Source organism: Sinocyclocheilus anshuiensis, unplaced genomic scaffold (genome assembly GCF_001515605.1).
Source record: "Sinocyclocheilus anshuiensis isolate Anshui unplaced genomic scaffold, SAMN03320099.WGS_v1.1 scaffold1237, whole genome shotgun sequence".
Taxonomy (NCBI): Eukaryota; Metazoa; Chordata; class Actinopteri; order Cypriniformes; family Cyprinidae; genus Sinocyclocheilus; species Sinocyclocheilus anshuiensis.
Window position 1 is genome coordinate 768,704 of NW_015553581.1, and position 19,065 is coordinate 787,768.

The window sequence follows — 19,065 nt, forward strand, 5'->3', positions numbered from 1 at the left end:
TATCACAAATGATAATACCATGGTACTTTGATATACACTACCATTCAGTAGCTGTGTAATAATATGAAATATTATTACAATTTAAAATAACTGTTTTCTATTTAAATATACATTTTAAAATGTAATTTATTACTGTGATTGTAAAGCTGAATTTTCAGTAGTGATTACTTCAGTCTTCAGTGTCACATGATCCTTCAGAAATCAAGAAACATTTATTATTTTCAATGTCAAAAACAGTTTTTGCTGCTTAATATTGTAGTGGAAACACATTTTCAAATTTTTTTTTTCAGGATTTTTTGCTGAATAGAAAGTTCAAAAGAATAGCATTTATTTGAAATATCCTTTTTAACAGTATAAATGTCTTTACTGTCATTTTTGATGATGTGTATCCTTGCTGAATAAAAGCATTAATTAAAAAAATATATATTACTGACCCCACATTTTTGAATGGTACCGTATACAGTACTATGGTACTAAGTTATTACCATAAAAGGCTCATAGGGATTGGGGTTCGAATCCGGCTTGGGTCAAATCCCGCCCACACTTCCCCCTCGCTCTGTCACTTTCCTTCCTCTTTCGTAAATACTAAAAACCCCCCCAAATGCCTCAACTATAGAGTAATTGGTTCATGCTAGATTCTAAACATGTCATTCTCAGGTTTCTGGAAAGTTTTCAGATTCCACTTCTCACATGTTCTCTTGGCTCATCTCTGCAGCCCAGATCCTCCGAGCTTTATCAGCAATTGTTTATGTTTGATCCGAGGAGAGAGAGTGAGTGAAACCAGGGAGAGAATTAAAGGGTCGCGTTTCAGGGAGCTGGGCTACAATTAGCTCCCTGCGGTTAGCAGCCCTGTGATTTGGGCCTGGATGGCAGGCCCGGGGCGTGGGCCACTACAGAAACTCAATCTGTGCTTGGAAAGATCCCTGCTGACACACACACTGGCCCATGTAGAAGAGCGAGTGAGTATGTGTGTGTACATGTGACAACAACATCATCATCATCATCACCAGAAGGCCTGTGATCGCACGTGCTGCGAAGTCATGCCACGGTAGTCTAGTCTAATAGATGCTGGACCGGACTGCTTGGCTCACACCTTCTCCGTTTTATGCAGAATCCATCTTGAGAGACACCGGCCGCGTGTAGCATCAAGCCTGCAGAGGAGGCATCTGTTTCACATCACTGCCTTACACATTCCACTCACAGCAAGCTCTTCGCTCTGATGGAGTAAAGCAGGCGCTCCTGTTGCCTCCTACATAGGAGAGCCAGCAGTGTTAATACTTCATACCTAATAATTAATACAGCAACATGTGTCCCAACACTGCCACGCTCTTGCTGTGTCCATATTCTCTCCACAACAAATCCTATACATTTACCACTATTCAGAATACAACAGGAATGAAAAATGAGCCATTCATTATAAGAATAAATATATATAAAAAAACACCAAGTCTAAACAAATTTATTTCAAACAAAACTGAAACTACCGGATGTGGGAATAAGCTATATAAATAAACTTGGGCTCACATACCTCTCACATCTGGCACAAATCCAAATCCAAAAGTTTTGCATGCTTGATGTTGATTAATTTCTAAATTGGTAAAACTTTTTAAATTGGCACCAAACAACTGAATGCACTTTTGACTATGAGCAGTATTACTAGCGTTGCTAGCTTAGGAAACATATTTAGCTCATCTAGCATGTTTTTGTGAGTGGAAAAAATGAAATAAGCTATTATAATGAATGGCAGTTTATAAGTTACACATCATTTACATTTTTACTGATAACAAATCATAAGCAGCAAAGGAAACATTAAATCTGAGGGCATGTTGCTGTGTATGTGTGTAGGAGGACAGTCTAATGTGAACAGGAAGTATGCAGGATGTAATGGATTCCTCATACCCCTCGCGGCTTGTTGTGTAAGTCATCCCTCAAGATGAGAGCCACACCAAACCTCTACCATGTCACAACAAACACACACTCCCAAAAGCTGTTCATCAGTAGATATGACTCATTGCATCAGTGACATTTTAGATTACATAACAAATGGCCAATCAAATCCTTAACTGATCCTGGGTCAGAAAACAGCATCATAATCAAGAAAAGGCACATCTCCACCCAAAGATGCTATTTCATAATTGATCAACCTGCCAGGGGAGTGCCAGAGGAATTCAGCATCTATCTGAGATGTGGATTTGCTAAGAACCCTGATAAATGAGCAGCTAAATCCTGAAGAATGAGTTTAATGATGATAACTGTTGGGCTGCTCCAAAAGATGTAAGAAGAAATACCAGTGTATTTACTCAGTGATGCGGTCTGATACCAGTGGACGGCAGGAAATCGTGTGACCTCTCGACAGACCAATGAGACCCTCACAGTTGTTCACAGAAGGCTGCCCACTCTCCAACAAAATAATATTTTTATATGTAATGTAATATTGTATTTTAAAAGTTTTAACATTTCCTCAACACGACTCAAATGTTGCAACAGATTCATGTGATAGCCTGTATTCTCAGACGATCAGTCTTTCCCATGATTCCAACTTTATGCTGTTTACAAATGGACAGCAACTGTGTGAATTGTGCTTCCCACTGCCTGACCTTATAATATTTGACCTCTGGGTCAAAGGTCAGTAGTGTGTGATGGAACAAGCTCAAATCGGCCATGAAACCCTGGTGTCTAGCAAAGCTTTTAAACTGAGAATGATAGACACCAAGCATTCATTTATGCCATCATCAAGACCAACAGTCACAGCATAATAATGTGATTTCAAGTACATTTTTGGGATGTGTGGGCCTATCAGAGGCATTAAGCTCAGATTTAGTCTGCTCTCATGCAGCATGTTGAAAATGGATGCAAGGAGACTTTGAAGTGGGGCTGTGACCCCTGTACATTCTTCACACAACAAATGGCTCGTCTTATAGAATGAGTCGTGTGTGTTTTTAATGGGAGCATGGTAAAGCCCGGAAAACACAGATAACCTAACACAAACCACAGACCCCAGCTGGTCTACAGAGAGCAACACATCCCCACATTCATCACCTGTGAGTGCATCAAACGACTCAACATACTTCAAACATGAGTCTACAAAACAGGTTATTAAATGGGCATAATTCAACATGTGAATTACACTTCTATTCAGCAATATTTCTTTTTTCAAAAATGAATACTTCTAATCAGCAAGGGCACATTAAATTAATCAAAAGTGACAGTTCTGTCAGGACCACTATCAAAGATGATTGACAATTAGCATACAGTTTGGATTGGCGGTATGGTTCTGTTCTGGGCAAGCGATAACCCCCCCAGGGTAAACAGAACAGAACTAACATAAATGTATTGCAGATATCGTTAAAGTTCAATAATGTTATGTACACATTTTAGAATTAGTCTGATTCAAAGGAGAATCAGAAGGCTGAATCCTGACTGACAGAGGAGGAGCTGGGGATGGAGGAGGGTAATTAGCTATTGAGCCATGCTCAATCAGAAAACAGCTGATAATACTGAGGGACCTTACATATGAATGCTTAGATAGGTGTCGTATTCCCATAGGTTGATGGGGATCAGCTGAGAGTCAGCTGATGCGAGCTTGACTAACGTGACCTGCCAGAACTAACGCTACGCTAGATTTAACACATTTATAATGTAACAAACAAAATATTTCTATTCCGAATGAGTTTCAAAAACACTGAATATGAAAATATAGAATCATTTCTGGAGGATCATGTGACACTAAAGTAACAACTGCTGAAAATTCAGCTTTGCCATCACTGGAATAAATTATATTTTGATATATATTATAGTATAAAAGTTATTTAAAATTGTAATAATATTTTACAATATTACTGTTTTTACTGTTTTCAAAAACATTTTAAAAAATCTTACTGACCCCATACTTCTGAATGGTAGTGTATATAGTCCTTATTTCAATCTTGTTGCAGCCATTACCCACAATTCTATGACCAGAAAAAAATAAAACATACACAGATCAATAAAAGGGCATTTGTTTTGGTACAAACTTGTTAATACTAAACATGAAACAATTTGAAATAAACCTGAATCAAAATAAAGTATTATTAGCATTAATTTATACAAAACATGATTCAATAGCTATAAGCATAAATTTGCTGCCATGTTAAAATAAATTGGCAGTGACTTTGTGTAGTGTTCCAATTAGTCAGTACTGCACCCTTCAGAGTGCTCACTTCAAGTGTTCGGTCTTTCTCAGTGAGTAGAGCATAGTAATAATCACTTGCGAGTGACATTTCCCCATTATGTTTGCATTTGATTAAAAGCATTCCTCTGAAATCATCACATGATCTTGCATGAGATCTTGTGGCAACGAACTGCTTCGAAACAACAAGTGTGCATTGAAGCATCCAATTATACACCAACATCCAAATGAATTTCCTGAAATCTCGATTTGAAAGCAGAAATATTATCTGATGTATGAAAACTCTTGGAAGGAACTATAGACACGTGGCTCAATCTAAGCAGTTCTTGCACTTTTGCATCCATGCAAACCTTATCCAACCCCAACTATTGAAACAATAAGTGAGCAGAGATGAGATTTACATCAGGAGCCAAATGGAAAAAAGAAAGAAAACACTGGAGGGAGGCAGCTAAAGGATGGTTACAGGAACTGCCAAAAGCTAACAGGACTGTGCTTTTGAAAATAACAATTCTATTCCACTGACTGAGCAGAGACTCTTATGATCTAAAAATATACAGTTACCATCAAGACTGAAGTCTATATAGTAAGTTTGTACTCTACTGTGATGGTAAAATCTGATTAAAATGTGATTGTATATCCATTAGAAATGTTGAATTTCTTCCCCTCTCTCTTTTTGAAAAATACTTTAATCCTTTTATAAAACACTGGAACTGATGGCATTAAACACCTAGAAAAAGATTCTGGAGTCAACACAAAAACAAGCAGTAAAGGGTAATGCTACAATGGCTTGTGTCCACTTACCTGGCTTTCAGCAGATCATTTAGGACTTGCGGGCTAACTTACTTTACATCACTTAATAACTATTCATGAGCCAAACTGATGGCTTATCTTAAATCCCCTCACTTTCTGTTCTTAAACCCTGTCAGAAATGTTATGGAAGTAGAAAAAAACTATAATCAGTGTATTTAGAGAGTAGTTTCCATTCGCAAGTCCAGCATTCATCTGATACAGACGTGGTTTATTCCAAAAGCTCAGAGCTTTGTGTCCTTGGGGGCTGCTTCAGTTTGCAGATCTCTGGTTTATTCACCCCAACTTCAGGAGCAATAAAGATACAGAGGGGGGTTTGGTTTGCTGTTGGGCTTAAGTACAGTAACCCTATGCTGACTGGGCATAATTGGCTAAAGTACAGTAACTCAGTGATGACTGGGCATAATTACAAAGCAGCTTCCACGTTCCTTGTGGAGCATGAGTGGAAACATTCCTCCAACCACACCACCAACTTAAGTCCAACGACTTTCAGTACAACACAGAGAAGCATTGAGGAGCGTTTTCCCACGACTACGGTACAGCTGTCATCCTCAGGGATGGGTGACTCGGGACACGACCGCAGTAAGCTCCTCGCACGAGGCACGTTCCAGCTGAGCTGTGGTGAGGATACAAGCAGAACGTCAAGGCAGAAAGAAACAGCTTCAAATAAGATCCAGATTTTCCTTCATTCCCTCTGCCTTCACCTCGAGAAGAAAAACAAATGTACTCGTGGTGAGGACGAGCTGGCCTCAGTCATCGTAGGAAAAAATGAAAATGAATCAACAAGAGAGTCCAACTCTCAGCTTAGTATTCCAGATGTGAGCGAGGGAGCATGGAAACACACAAACACAACACATTTTCTTGCTGCGTATGAAACCACATGCAAAAACAGACCGAAAATCATCAAAACGGGGGGCACAATGGTACACGAGCAAGATTATTGTGTATACTTTCAAAGTTTGAAAATATTAAGCTTTAGTAACCTTCTTCTCCCTGTATACCTCTCTTTTCCTCCCTGTTTGTCTCCGTTCTTCTTCGCAATTTGATTGCGATTACTCCCCAGAGAAAGAGAGGAGTGTTGTAGGCAGAAAGCTGGAGGCAGCCTTCCACACAGTCAACATAAACAGTACCAGGGCGATGTTTAGACTGATGTTCAGGGCACAGTGGTTTTGCGATTAAACTGTCTGCGAGTACGCTCTTTATAAATGTTCAAAGTAAAATAAAGAAAGAATAAGATGGAGCGGAAAAGAAGGGAGTTTTATCTCTTTTCAGTATCAAAGGGAGGTCCCTTGGTGAGCCACTGTGTGGACACCACACACACACACCTGCATCTCTATCTAGACAGAGACCAAAATAGCAAAACAAATCTTAAGAGAGGTTTGTGGTTCTCACAGATAAATAAAAGCAAGTGACAGCACTATAAAAGTCATCGCCAGAGATCAAAGATAAGTTGACTAAATAAACACTGAACAACATTCCCAAATTTTATAGAGCATTTGTAGCTGGGTCAATGACAAATAAAAGTGTTCAAAGTATTAAAAGGACATTAGTCACGTGCCAAATTCCAAAAAACTTCACACCATTTTTAAAGGAAAAAAATTCAAGGACAAAATTGAATATAACAATCTTAATCATTTTCCTTACACTTTGTATACATGAAGACAGTGGACAAATTGTAATTATTTCTTTTCAAAAATATACATTTAAACATTTTTCAAGATAGATAGATAGATAGATAGATAGATAGATAGATAGATAGACAGATAGACAGACACATGAATTAATAGTTTTTAAGTTGTCAAATTACATGATATTGTAAGAAACTTACTGACCTTGACCAGTGGTGTTCTTGTTGACTGAAACTAAATCTATTAAAAATATTTTTCATTCATTGAAATAAAGCTGATATAAAATATAAATATAATTATTACACAAAAGTCATGAAACATAAATGAAAATGTAAAAAAAATCCTTGGCATCTAACTGAAATAACTAAGTTTAAGTCATAATACTACATTTATGAAAACCAAAAAAAAAACTAAAACTGAAATAATAATAACAATTATTATTAGTTGTTTTACTACAATTATTAAAGCTATATAGAAATACACAGTCATGAGGATCTGCTAGGGGTCCTCTATGTAGTAATTTTCTGTTTTAATTTCTTTCATTGGTCGCACCACATGACTTTGATTCAATGGATAAATGTTCTCATGACACAGTTTTCTTAAAATCCATTTTCCCCTAAGATATAATAAAAGATTATGGCCAAACTACCCACCAGACTACTATGAAAAGGTTTTCTTTTCAATCATTTTTTTTTCTTTTAATGAGCATTTTCCTCCTTCATTCTGACAGTTGAATCATCCTGACATATTTTACTATTTGTCCCAAAAAAGATCAAAATGCAATTACAGAATTTTTAATAAGTAAATATATTTAAGAAAGACAAAAAAACAGCACATAACAAATTAGTCCAGACATAACAGCTTTCAAATGATAAGTTGCATAAAGTGCATGACACATGGTGCCCTGGCATTGTGCAAATCAGTCTCCTTGGTCAACAGATTGTACTGTCTAACATAAATCATCTTATTCGAGTCAGCACAGGTTGTCAGAGGCCACATACAACAGGCAGACTGAGGTGCAGGGATGCTGGTGCTCAGCCAATGCCACTGTTTCTGGCACGATCCCTACATATGGGAGTGATCACAGGCCGTATTCCCACTGATCCAGATAGATAGATAGATAGATAGATAGATAGATAGATAGATAGATAGATAGACAGATAGACAGACACATGAATTAATAGTTTTTAAGTTGTCAAATTACATGATATTGTAAGAAACTTACTGACCTTGACCAGTGGTGTTCTTGTTGACTGAAACTAAATCTATTAAAAATATTTTTCATTCATTGAAATAAAGCTGATATAAAATATAAATATAATTATTACACAAAAGTCATGAAACATAAATGAAAATGTAAAAAAAATCCTTGGCATCTAACTGAAATAACTAAGTTTAAGTCATAATACTACATTTATGAAAACCAAAAAAAAAACTAAAACTGAAATAATAATAACAATTATTATTAGTTGTTTTACTACAATTATTAAAGCTATATAGAAATACACAGTCATGAGGATCTGCTAGGGGTCCTCTATGTAGTAATTTTCTGTTTTAATTTCTTTCATTGGTCGCACCACATGACTTTGATTCAATGGATAAATGTTCTCATGACACAGTTTTCTTAAAATCCATTTTCCCCTAAGATATAATAAAAGATTATGGCCAAACTACCCACCAGACTACTATGAAAAGGTTTTCTTTTCAATCATTTTTTTTTCTTTTAATGAGCATTTTCCTCCTTCATTCTGACAGTTGAATCATCCTGACATATTTTACTATTTGTCCCAAAAAAGATCAAAATGCAATTACAGAATTTTTAATAAGTAAATATATTTAAGAAAGACAAAAAAACAGCACATAACAAATTAGTCCAGACATAACAGCTTTCAAATGATAAGTTGCATAAAGTGCATGACACATGGTGCCCTGGCATTGTGCAAATCAGTCTCCTTGGTCAACAGATTGTACTGTCTAACATAAATCATCTTATTCGAGTCAGCACAGGTTGTCAGAGGCCACATACAACAGGCAGACTGAGGTGCAGGGATGCTGGTGCTCAGCCAATGCCACTGTTTCTGGCACGATCCCTACATATGGGAGTGATCACAGGCCGTATTCCCACTGATCCCACAGCACTGCTATGGCACTGAGATCCTTAAGCGTTATTAAAGCAGCCATTTATCTCCAAGAGAGGCTGAAAAACACAAAAGTATGCGTGTGACTGAGTGCCACGTTGTGTTCGGGGAAAAACAGATTGAAAATGTGAAAAAAGAGAGACTGAAAAGAAAAAAATAGCAAGAATCCAGTTGAGGATGTGTGCTGGAAATGTTTTCTCCATTGGGAGCATTTCGCCAAAGACTGATGGAATATGTCCTACTGAACAGGTCTGACAAACAAAGTCGTGATTGCCTTTCCATTTACTGCACGAGGCCTGGATGTTATTTCCGCTACATTTTTTCACTCTCAGCAAAAGTTTACATTTGATGCCTCGTTCTTGTGAGCTCTACATTCCAGTCCATAATGTGCACAAATCAATCAGCCAATCTGTCACACAATGCATGTTAAAATGTCTTCATGCTAAGTGCAAAAGTTGCCGTACAAAGCAGAAATATGTGATGTCCCTGCTTTCACAATGAAGGTATAAAGAAAACCATGTGTCAATTAATTGGGTCCAGGACGTTGACTCTTAACAAGTTGCAGGTTTAAATTTGCTGCAGACTTGCACAGGCGTCACTATTTGCTACACATAAAAGCAAGAATTTCAGTGCTCTTTTCCTGGAGTGAAGAACACTAAATCCTCCGTGCAGTTCCCTTCTCATTGCTTTCTCATTATTGCAAGACTATCGTCAATGTTTCCCAACTTGATGCCACTGCAGATTTCCATTCTATACTAAAATAATCTTGTGAGTTAATAGTAGGAGACGTGTATTTATTCAGTCAGATCTGCCCTGGACCTGACCTGGATAAACAAAGAGCCATCCAACACTTCCTGGTCAAACGCCTCTGCGAGGCTCATGGGAGACGATGGTCCAACCTCATGAAGTCACAAACGCACACGCAAATCACTTAACAACATCTACACACGCAACCAACTGAAACCAAACTTATATTTGTCATCAGGATATAATTTGGTTTAAAAGATAATAGATCTATAATATTTTACAGATGATAAATGTCCACCAATTTGGTTTGTTTGGGTGGGAGCTCATATAAGCGGTTCACTTGCCAGGAAAAGATGAAAACAACAAAGAGAGAGGAAGATCCTCTCAAACAGAAGCTACAGAGAGATGAAAAGAGATTGTTTCCCGTGTCTCCATAAGCAGGATGCAGGTCATTCATCACTGGCGTGTGTATGTGTAGGAGGGCAATGATGCTGATTTAAAGATTGTCTCAATAGTCTATTTTGCCTTTACCAAGAGCAATTTTACCTCACCAGAAACTCTTAAAAAATACAAATAAAAAAATCAGAAAATATTAACTTTTTAGTTCTTTGGATACAATATTAAATTAAAAATGTGTGTCTGTGTGTGTATATATATATATATATATATATATATATATATACACACACAGACACACATTTTTAATTTAATATTGTATCCAAAGAACTAAAAAGTTAATATTTTCTGATTTTTTTATTTGTATTTTTTAAGAGTTTCTGGTGAGGTAAAATTGCTCTTGGTAAAGGCAAAATAGACTATGGAGATTTGTTGAGATAGTGAATTGGTGGGTTTTTGTTAAATGTGAGCCAAAATCATCACAATTAAAAGAACCAAAGACTTAAACTACTTCAGTCTGTGTGCATTGAATTGATTTAATACACGAGTTTCACAATTTGAGTTGAATTACTGAAATAAATGAACTTTTCCACGACATTCTAATTTATTGAGATGCACCTGTATATATATATATTCTGATCATTTTAGTTTGTATATATACACATTTTGTTTTTTTCCATATTGTACATTCATATTCATGTACCTATTCATTTATGATCCACCGTATTGCTGTGCGTTTATACTGAATCTGCTGCATTAAATTAATATTTGCACACACACTTATGTTCACTTAAATACAGTAGATGGATGTTTTTATGAATGAAAATCAAAGTCATTGGACCAACAAACCCATAGCCAGAACCTACTGTAATCAATAATTACAGCTACATCCACCCTTATAAAGAAAAAAAGTTTTCATCCTGCCTTATTCAAATAAGTACAATTCTTGAAAAACAAATAGTGAATATCCTAAATATTAGAATTCACTAGACTGGGGATAGCTGATGGTGTCTGTCTCTAGAACAGCTGCCTGTCCATGACCAAATTAAACACTGGAACCAAAGCTAGGCCAAGTATTCCAGCCATTTGTCTCATCAATCACGTGGTCAATTCACATTAGCGAGAAAGCACGGGGTTAAGAGGAGGAGGGAAGAGAAAAGATGTGGAAGCAAAAGGAGGATTCAAAGGTCCTAACATCCTGCAACAGAGTGACAAAGCATCACTAATGTCATCGTTCACGCACAAGTGAGTGCTGTAAACGGGAGACATGCTAAAAGACTCCCTATGCAGGCTTGGCAACACACACAATGGGAGAGAATCTTCACACGAGGCTCTGCCAATTAGATGCAGATCAGAGGATCCAAAACAAACTCCAAATGAACAAATTAGTTTTCAGATTAGCCATTCTGCAAATCTTGATAGAGGTTAGATGCTTAATTCAGTTCAACTCACCTGATTGATCATTATACTCACTAAAAGTCACATCCAAAAGCACAAAGTAAGATTTCCAGCAGGGACGCAAACTTAAATATTAAATGCAAATTCAACTCTTGAGCATTATGCAAGACATAAAAGGCCTACGTTCATGTCTAGATGCCCCTTTATACATCTCAAGGCCCAGAAGGGTGTGGCTTCTGCCAACAACACATATTGGCGAATCCCCAGACGTCGCAACCAGCACAGATGCTCCAGTTTTTCCAATCCCAGCTGCACAGTAACAGGGTCACACCTGATAACACACTTGAAATACAAAGCAAGTGCTTCAAAATCTACCTTATGAAAACACAGCAAGCCGTCTTCTATGTCCATTAGCTAAAAAGTCACAAAATTGTCCAACATAAATAAAAATAATTCTTAAATTCTTAAAATTAAAGGTTCCAAAAGGTGGTTTTTGTATCGATGCAATAGAAGAACCATTCTGGGTTTCACAAAGAACCTTTCAGTGAAGAGTTCTTAAAAGAACATTTAAATAATCGAAAGAACCTTTTTCCACTATAAAGATCCTTATGTGCATTTGAAATGTTCCATGAATGTAAAGGTTCTTCACAGATGCCAATAAAGAGCCGAATTCTGTAAGAGTGTACAAAAGCCATATCAGCCAAGCCTCTCTAATATCACAGCCGTATCCAAGAGGTTAAATATATAGCCAAGGCATAAACTCTAGCTGTGATAAAAGGGGGCAACACTGTCTGCCTCAGGGCACTTAGGGAAATGAGGGGCCCTGATTCAGTGACAGTACAGAGATGGATTAGATGCAGTCTTGCTGATGCTACCATTAAATTTAATGAGTAAGGAGAAAGAGGGGTTTCTGCAGTGGACAGAATGGAATCAAAGATGACGATTCTGGTACAGGATAGTCCAGCTGAGGCCCCATTTACACACAGCAGGGGGGTTTGTGTTCATCCAGAGACATAATGCACCACACTACGAATCAATACTGTTGCCCATGCTCTTTTCAAGCAAACCCACAAGCTTTGAACATGGGCCAGGCTGGCAGAAGTGCCTGTGTACACATCACAATGACCTGCAGTTCATCAGTGGCAAAGCTGAGCCTAATCTGAGTTCATGCAAACATGGCCTGGAGCTGGTCAGAACTGTTTTCAAATGCAGATCACTTGCCATGCTACACTAAGCCCATTTAATACTGTTAAGGGATGTAGAGGACTGTGATTTGCAGCAACAAAGCAACTAGAAGAAACCTATAGATTTAAGAGGATAAAAAAAATTGCATAATATAACATACCGTTCAAAAATGTGGGTTCAGTCAAATTTTTCTAAAATAAATTAATACTTTTATTTGGCAAAGATGCATTAAATTTGTTTGACAGTAAAGATATTTATATATGTATATAAATTACATATATACTGTATATATATATATATATATATATATATATAATAAGAAATGAGCAGCAAATCAGCATATTATGAATACGGTTCTGATTTCATAATGAGATTATACAGATAGCTGCTGGACTTCATACAAACATCACATGTTTTTTCATGCTCTTTTGCCCCTTGTTTTGCAGCACTAAGCAGGAAAATAATTCACAAGACTATCTGTTTCTGTAATATATATATATATATATATATATATATATATATATATATATAAAAAGAAAAGAGCAGCAAATCAGCATATTAATTTTTTTTCCTGAAGGATCATGTGACACTGGAGTAATAGCTGCTGAAAATGTTTATTGTAATAATATTTTATTTCACAATATTACTGTTTTACTGTATTTTGATCAAATAAATGCAGCCTTAGTGAGCATAAGAGACTTTCAAAAACATGAAAATATTTTATCAACCAACCTTTTGAACAATAATATAATGTAATATAATAAAACAAGTTATATTAAAGTGGTAACACATTGAATGGGTAGATAAAAGCACATTGCAATCCTCCATTACGTGCTTTCCTGTGGGTGCTCTGACATCACTCCATCACTTCCTGTACCCACTTGCTCTTTTCTTATCTTCAAGAATCCAGTACAATCAGAGCAGTCAGTTTGTATGGTGCTGAAAGGTCAAGGCGGAACAGAATTCAGTAGAATAAGTCTGCTAAGGTCAACACCACTTCAGGATCTACATTTGAAAGAGCTCATGAGTCAGCCAAAAGCCATGCTTCCAAACAAAAACAAAGATCCTGGTTTGTACACGTTATGAATAGAATCAAAACTAACTATCACACCCTTTCTAGAGGGCTGCATAGGAGGCAGACACACCAACCGGCCCTTGAAAATTAGACATTTGGATAGACTGACCACAATTTAGCCAAGAGATCCTAGAGATCCTCCATTGTGTTGGGCCCACAAATGGCACTATCCACGATGAGGGTACAAAACAGAAACACTTTTTCAACAATATGTTTGTGAAAAGAGATGATTATATTTTAGAAAATGTTTGTCCATCTCAGGAGGTCAAACTAAATATTTTTTATCTACTTATTTTATATGATGTTTGCCATTTTTGCAACCCTGTTACTAAATCGGAGACATGAAACAATGATTTGAAGGATTTTGTTAATTTATAGCAAATATTAAACAAAAATAAAATACTCTGCAATGGGTAACAGGATTGAAGTAACTGTTTTCCAAATTTATCCTAAATTCACTCAGCAGAGACAAGTTAGTTTGGGAACAAATGTTGGTTGATCATTGGTGATTTTTTTTTTTTCTTGCAGTAACTTTGGCAGCAGAATGGAATTATGTAACAATAATGGATAAAATATTTTCTACAATATTTAATGTCAATTCAACCAATTTTATCTGCTGGACAAAGAAAGAAAGACCAAAACCTATTGAGATACGACAGAAAAAATATAATTTTAAGGGGGTCTAGACAAGCTGATTTGACGCGTGTTTATTTTAATAAGACATTTTATCTAAAATGTCTAAAGTGTAATTCCAAAGAATTCATCCATTTTCTGCTTTAAAAAAATCTCTACCCATATTATGGAAAGTGCCAGATAGAAGCAGTGTGATCCACGGGTCAAGCTGGCTTTAGGTAGCAGCTGAACTCAAGAGTTGCTAGAGACTCCAAAAACAGCACACAGTGGGACAGAGCGGCTGCCCAGGAGCAGCACATACTTTCAGATTCTATTTCCATCTAAACCAAAACAATTAGAAACGCAACACCTTTGCACAGGCTGTGTGGGAAGCTGCTTCTTTGGCATCTGGGGAACTGAAAACACCTCAGCTTTTCTTCAAGGCTACTGACATTGATTTCGTTCTCCCCTGATGCCCTTTATCAGTGAATCATGTAACTACAAAAAACAAAACATAACAATATTAAAATATCTCTTTACATTATGGAAACCTGCACAAAAGTTTAACCATGTCTAATAATTTTACAAAATTTCCACTAGGTACATGACATCTTGTTCCTCAGACAACTGGTCTAGACACTTAATGCAGAGGGAGAACTCCAACACTCCTTCCCTGCACCTCACTGATGAGGAAAACGACACTTTGTGTAGTAACTGTTCAAGGAAACTTGAGACTGTAAAGTCTTTGCTCATGTATTGTTGGGGCCCCAGGTGCCTGACGTCCTTCTCCCACTGTCCCCTCTCATTAGCACAGAGCTAAAGCAGGCGCTCTGAGGAGATGACCACACTTCTGCAACTCCCTCCGAGACAAGACATGAAGAGGCACTAACTGAGAGGGTGGATGGAGGGAAGCAGCACTGAGGTTTCCTCAAGGAAGGGTTCGAGGGGTTAATGATAGAGTGCCTGTGTGCACACGTGCGCTGGAATGTACGGCAGTCCGCAGGTTTCAGACCTGATGATAACAGGGCAGACGACACACAGGGATGTAATTCAGGCACATCAGAGTCCCGGAGGGGAGACTGGGTCTACTGTTTCCATACATCCCCACATGCTTTCACTTTTCAATTGGAATTACCAATGAAGACGGACTCTGCGGCGAGTGAACAGGAGGATCCGAGGCTTAAAGCAGTGTTATTTGAGATTTTGCTAATGTCTGGGAGGTTTTAAGGGTTGAGTCTGTCCACAGACATTATGTTCCTTTCAAAACACACATCACATGTCTATGGAAATATTCAGAGTGTTATTAAAAAGTATTATGGAATGTTTAGAAAGAAAAGCCAGTCACGCAGGCGGGATGAGATCATAACTTTGTCAAGTTTGCTGCTATAATATTCTACTTGTGATTCAAAAGAAAATGTAAAGGTCAAGTGTATAAGTGCTCCACTAATGTCATCAAATGAACATAGCTCACAGTTTTCAGGGAAATCAACCTATGATGTGTTTTTTCAGGGAACTCAACACTAAAACAAAGTAGTTATTCTCTAATATAAAAATGAAAAAATATATACAGCAGTCCATCACCTGAGATTTCAATATCTAAACATTACACACATCACCTATATTTATAAAATGTAAAGATATTTTGGCAAACAAACAAAATCATGCAGTCAGCTGTTTTGGTACTAAAAGAAAGCTTACCTTTGGTTCTGTGGCAGTGCCAAGCTGATTTCTGAATGGAAACGTTCCTCAATCAATCTGTGGAACAGAAAAGACTAATTAATCCAAGTTAATTAATTCCCTGGCCCATTATTCATTTAGCTAGAAAGGAGAGCTACAAATCAGTCCACTTTAGCCATCAGATCTGCAGGTTAAGAATGCATTATGCAGCTGCTGTACCTGATGTGACAATGCAGCCCTGATGCCATTAGTCAAAGGGAATCAAAGGGAATGACTAATGTGGCCACCGTTCATAAGCAAGCTGATATGACCACAAAGAACGGGAAAAAAGGTTGTTTAATGCAAAATGGTGCTAATGGTCATGACAGAACCTGAGCCGTTTAAAATGCTTCAAATTATAACCCCAAGATTCAATTAATGCTTAATGCACATAATGCAAGCACAGTAGTTCTTGTAACAAGGTAAAAGCTTTGATGGAATAAAATTTCAATTAAATTGAAAGCAACTGATTGATCAAGTCTCCTCACAAATCTATGAGATCACAAGAAGCAGATGCTGACATGTGGCTGGTTTCTGATTTAAAGCAGTGAAACACATAATATGTCATTAACTCTTTTCATAATTAGGACTTTAAATTCAAATCTATGTATGCTGCTACATGGGGAAAGATTATATTGTGACAAATGAATTAGAAGCAATACATTTAAATTAACAAATATTTACTGTAGTCTCTCAATTAACATGACACAATAAAACTTAAACCATATGTACAATAATTTTACAAAAATGAGAAAAATATAGAGAGAGATGATAATCAGCTTGATTTTTTTGTTTTTTTAAATAATTGATTTTCACACGTTTTTCTATTTTGGTCATTGGGTGTTTAATCGTCACCTTGGAATTATAAGGTTCTATCTGCCATTTTTGTCAAAATTGAGTTATTCACATATTCATATTCTGTGATAACTTATTTACATTATGTGATTTTTTTTTAAAGGTGTGTACATTTCGGGACTGGTGTATGAAAGATACTAGTTCCCAATATCATTATATGGAATGCAAAAACTTTGAAGCTCAATATCTCGAAACTGCTCAGAATGCAGATAGAACCTTATAATTCCAAGGTGACATACTATCAAATCTCTAAAGAATAGCACACAACATTCGCAAGCTATTACACCATGTGTTCAAAAGTTAACAGTATTTACAAGTTAAAACACTTGTTAAAAATGTGTTGTTTCATGTGCATGAATTACTCAATGTAACAGACATTCAGAAACATAGCATTTTAAGCTTAACAGCTTGACACAGCCAACAACAAATGATGAAAGGATGATTTAAAGGATGAAAATAAGGATGAAAAATAATGCTGAAAATAAATTTGCAATCATTTAAATGAACAACCAACCAAAGTAAGTAAATAAATAAAATGGCACAATAAATGTTTTATTGTTGTAGACTCGTGCTTAGCTTTTTTTTGTGTTTGTTTAGTTCTTTTGTCAAAAAAAAGAAGAAAAAAATGTGGCATGTTGTTATTGGACACTTTTAAATATAGAGGAATATATAAGTTGTATAGGAAGTATAGCATGGCACACTGCAGGACATTTCTGTCACTGCTTGTCATTTCATGCAAATGACCCAATTACTGTAGGAAGGGCTGAAGAGCTAAGGCAACGACCTCAGATATGTTTAAAAGAAATCCTGCATATTCCCTATAAGGTATACCGATGTGTTATATTTAAGACTAAATATTATCAAATGCTAATAACATATTAAATGCTGAAAGAACCTTTAAAAGGGAGTTGTTACCATTAGATAAGCTTTAGAGCCTCACATACTCCAGAAATGAGGTTGAGTCAAATCAACACCACTCCACTATAAATAAACAGTCAATTGTAGTGGTGTGTGTGGGTCAGTGGGTGAGGCTATTTATACATAGAGAGTGGGGTTCAAATGTTTTGATACACTCTCAAATACCCTTCTTCATGTCTGTTACACACATGTTCACTAGACAACTGTGCTGGTCGTATATTAACAAAGACTAGCTGCCTCTGTTAAGGTCCCCAAGTTTGTATTTCCAAAAAACAAAATGAGCAAATCAAATCTTAACTACTCACCGATGAGCAGGGGAAGAATACCAATTCACAAACACACTTTCCACACACCCAGTGAAGAAAATCACAACCATTTGCAATTCAAATTCGAGGACCAGCTCTCTGCGGCAGGAAGCCACATAAAGCCTAATGTTATGAGCTGATTACATCTCGTTCATACTGATGGAAGGAGAAACAAAAGAGCGATTATCACTGTGACCTCCACATCCTTCTGTCCATGCAGACGAAAACCGATACACTTCCCTTTGCGAATGATGAACAGGTGAGCGAGAGAGAGTATAGTGCAGAGCAGCATGCATATCATTCAGATTTGTGGTACATGGTTGCAGGGTTTTGGTGCAGGACGTCAGAAAGGAGAAACAGAGCTGTCACACAGCATCAAAGCAAGCAGTGACCACACACTGACCTAATAATGCAGCTTAATTTAAACATAAGCGCACTAGAGGAAGGATCTCGTGCCATTTAGGCAAGTTTCATTCAGAAAAAGAGAAAGACAAACTCATGCTTTTTATATAACAAGCTACTTTTTCCAATGAGTAGAAGTGTATTGCTACGTCAAATCTTTAATGTAATATTGTAATGTGCACAATGCTTTTTAGTAGAAGTAGTAGAAGTGTGGGAGCAGTATCGCTTTCTCGCATTGGTTTTCAGTTGGCTACTGATATGACTGGAGTCTTCATCTCAAGAGTGCATCATTTTTAAAAGTACTGTAGTATTAATTTTCTTAAGAGTAATACCCAACACACTTTCACAGCAATTTTGTTTTTCCCAAAAACTATTTTATGTTTATGAATTGATGGCAAATTTGCATGAAATCATACAACCTCATTCGTACATTTTCGTACAATCTGCTTAAAGGGGTCATATGATGCGATTTCAAGTTTTCCTTTCTCTTTGGAGTGTTACAAGCTGTTCGTGAATAGATAAGATCCCTAAAGTTGCAAAGACTAAAGTCTCAAACCCAAAGAGATATTCTTTATAAAAGTTAAGACTGGTCCACGCCCTCCTAAAACGCCTCATTTAAACACGCCCCCACATGTCTACGTCACTGTGTGGGAAGATTTGCATAACACCGCCCAAATGTTCACGCAAAGAAAGAAGGCGTAACTTAATTTTTGCT

The 19,065-nt window shown here is 36.9% G+C and overlaps 1 protein-coding gene across 1 annotated transcript in view; it reads right to left on the minus strand.

The window, feature by feature from the left end:
- Positions 1-19,065, minus strand: part of LOC107668371 (ras-associated and pleckstrin homology domains-containing protein 1-like) — a 73,391-nt gene that overhangs the window by 30,202 nt on the left and 24,124 nt on the right. Inside the window, exon 2 of the mRNA XM_016460211.1 lies at positions 15,853-15,909. The gene's annotated coding sequence lies outside the window, so the exon portion shown is untranslated. The remainder of the gene's footprint in view (positions 1-15,852; positions 15,910-19,065) is intronic.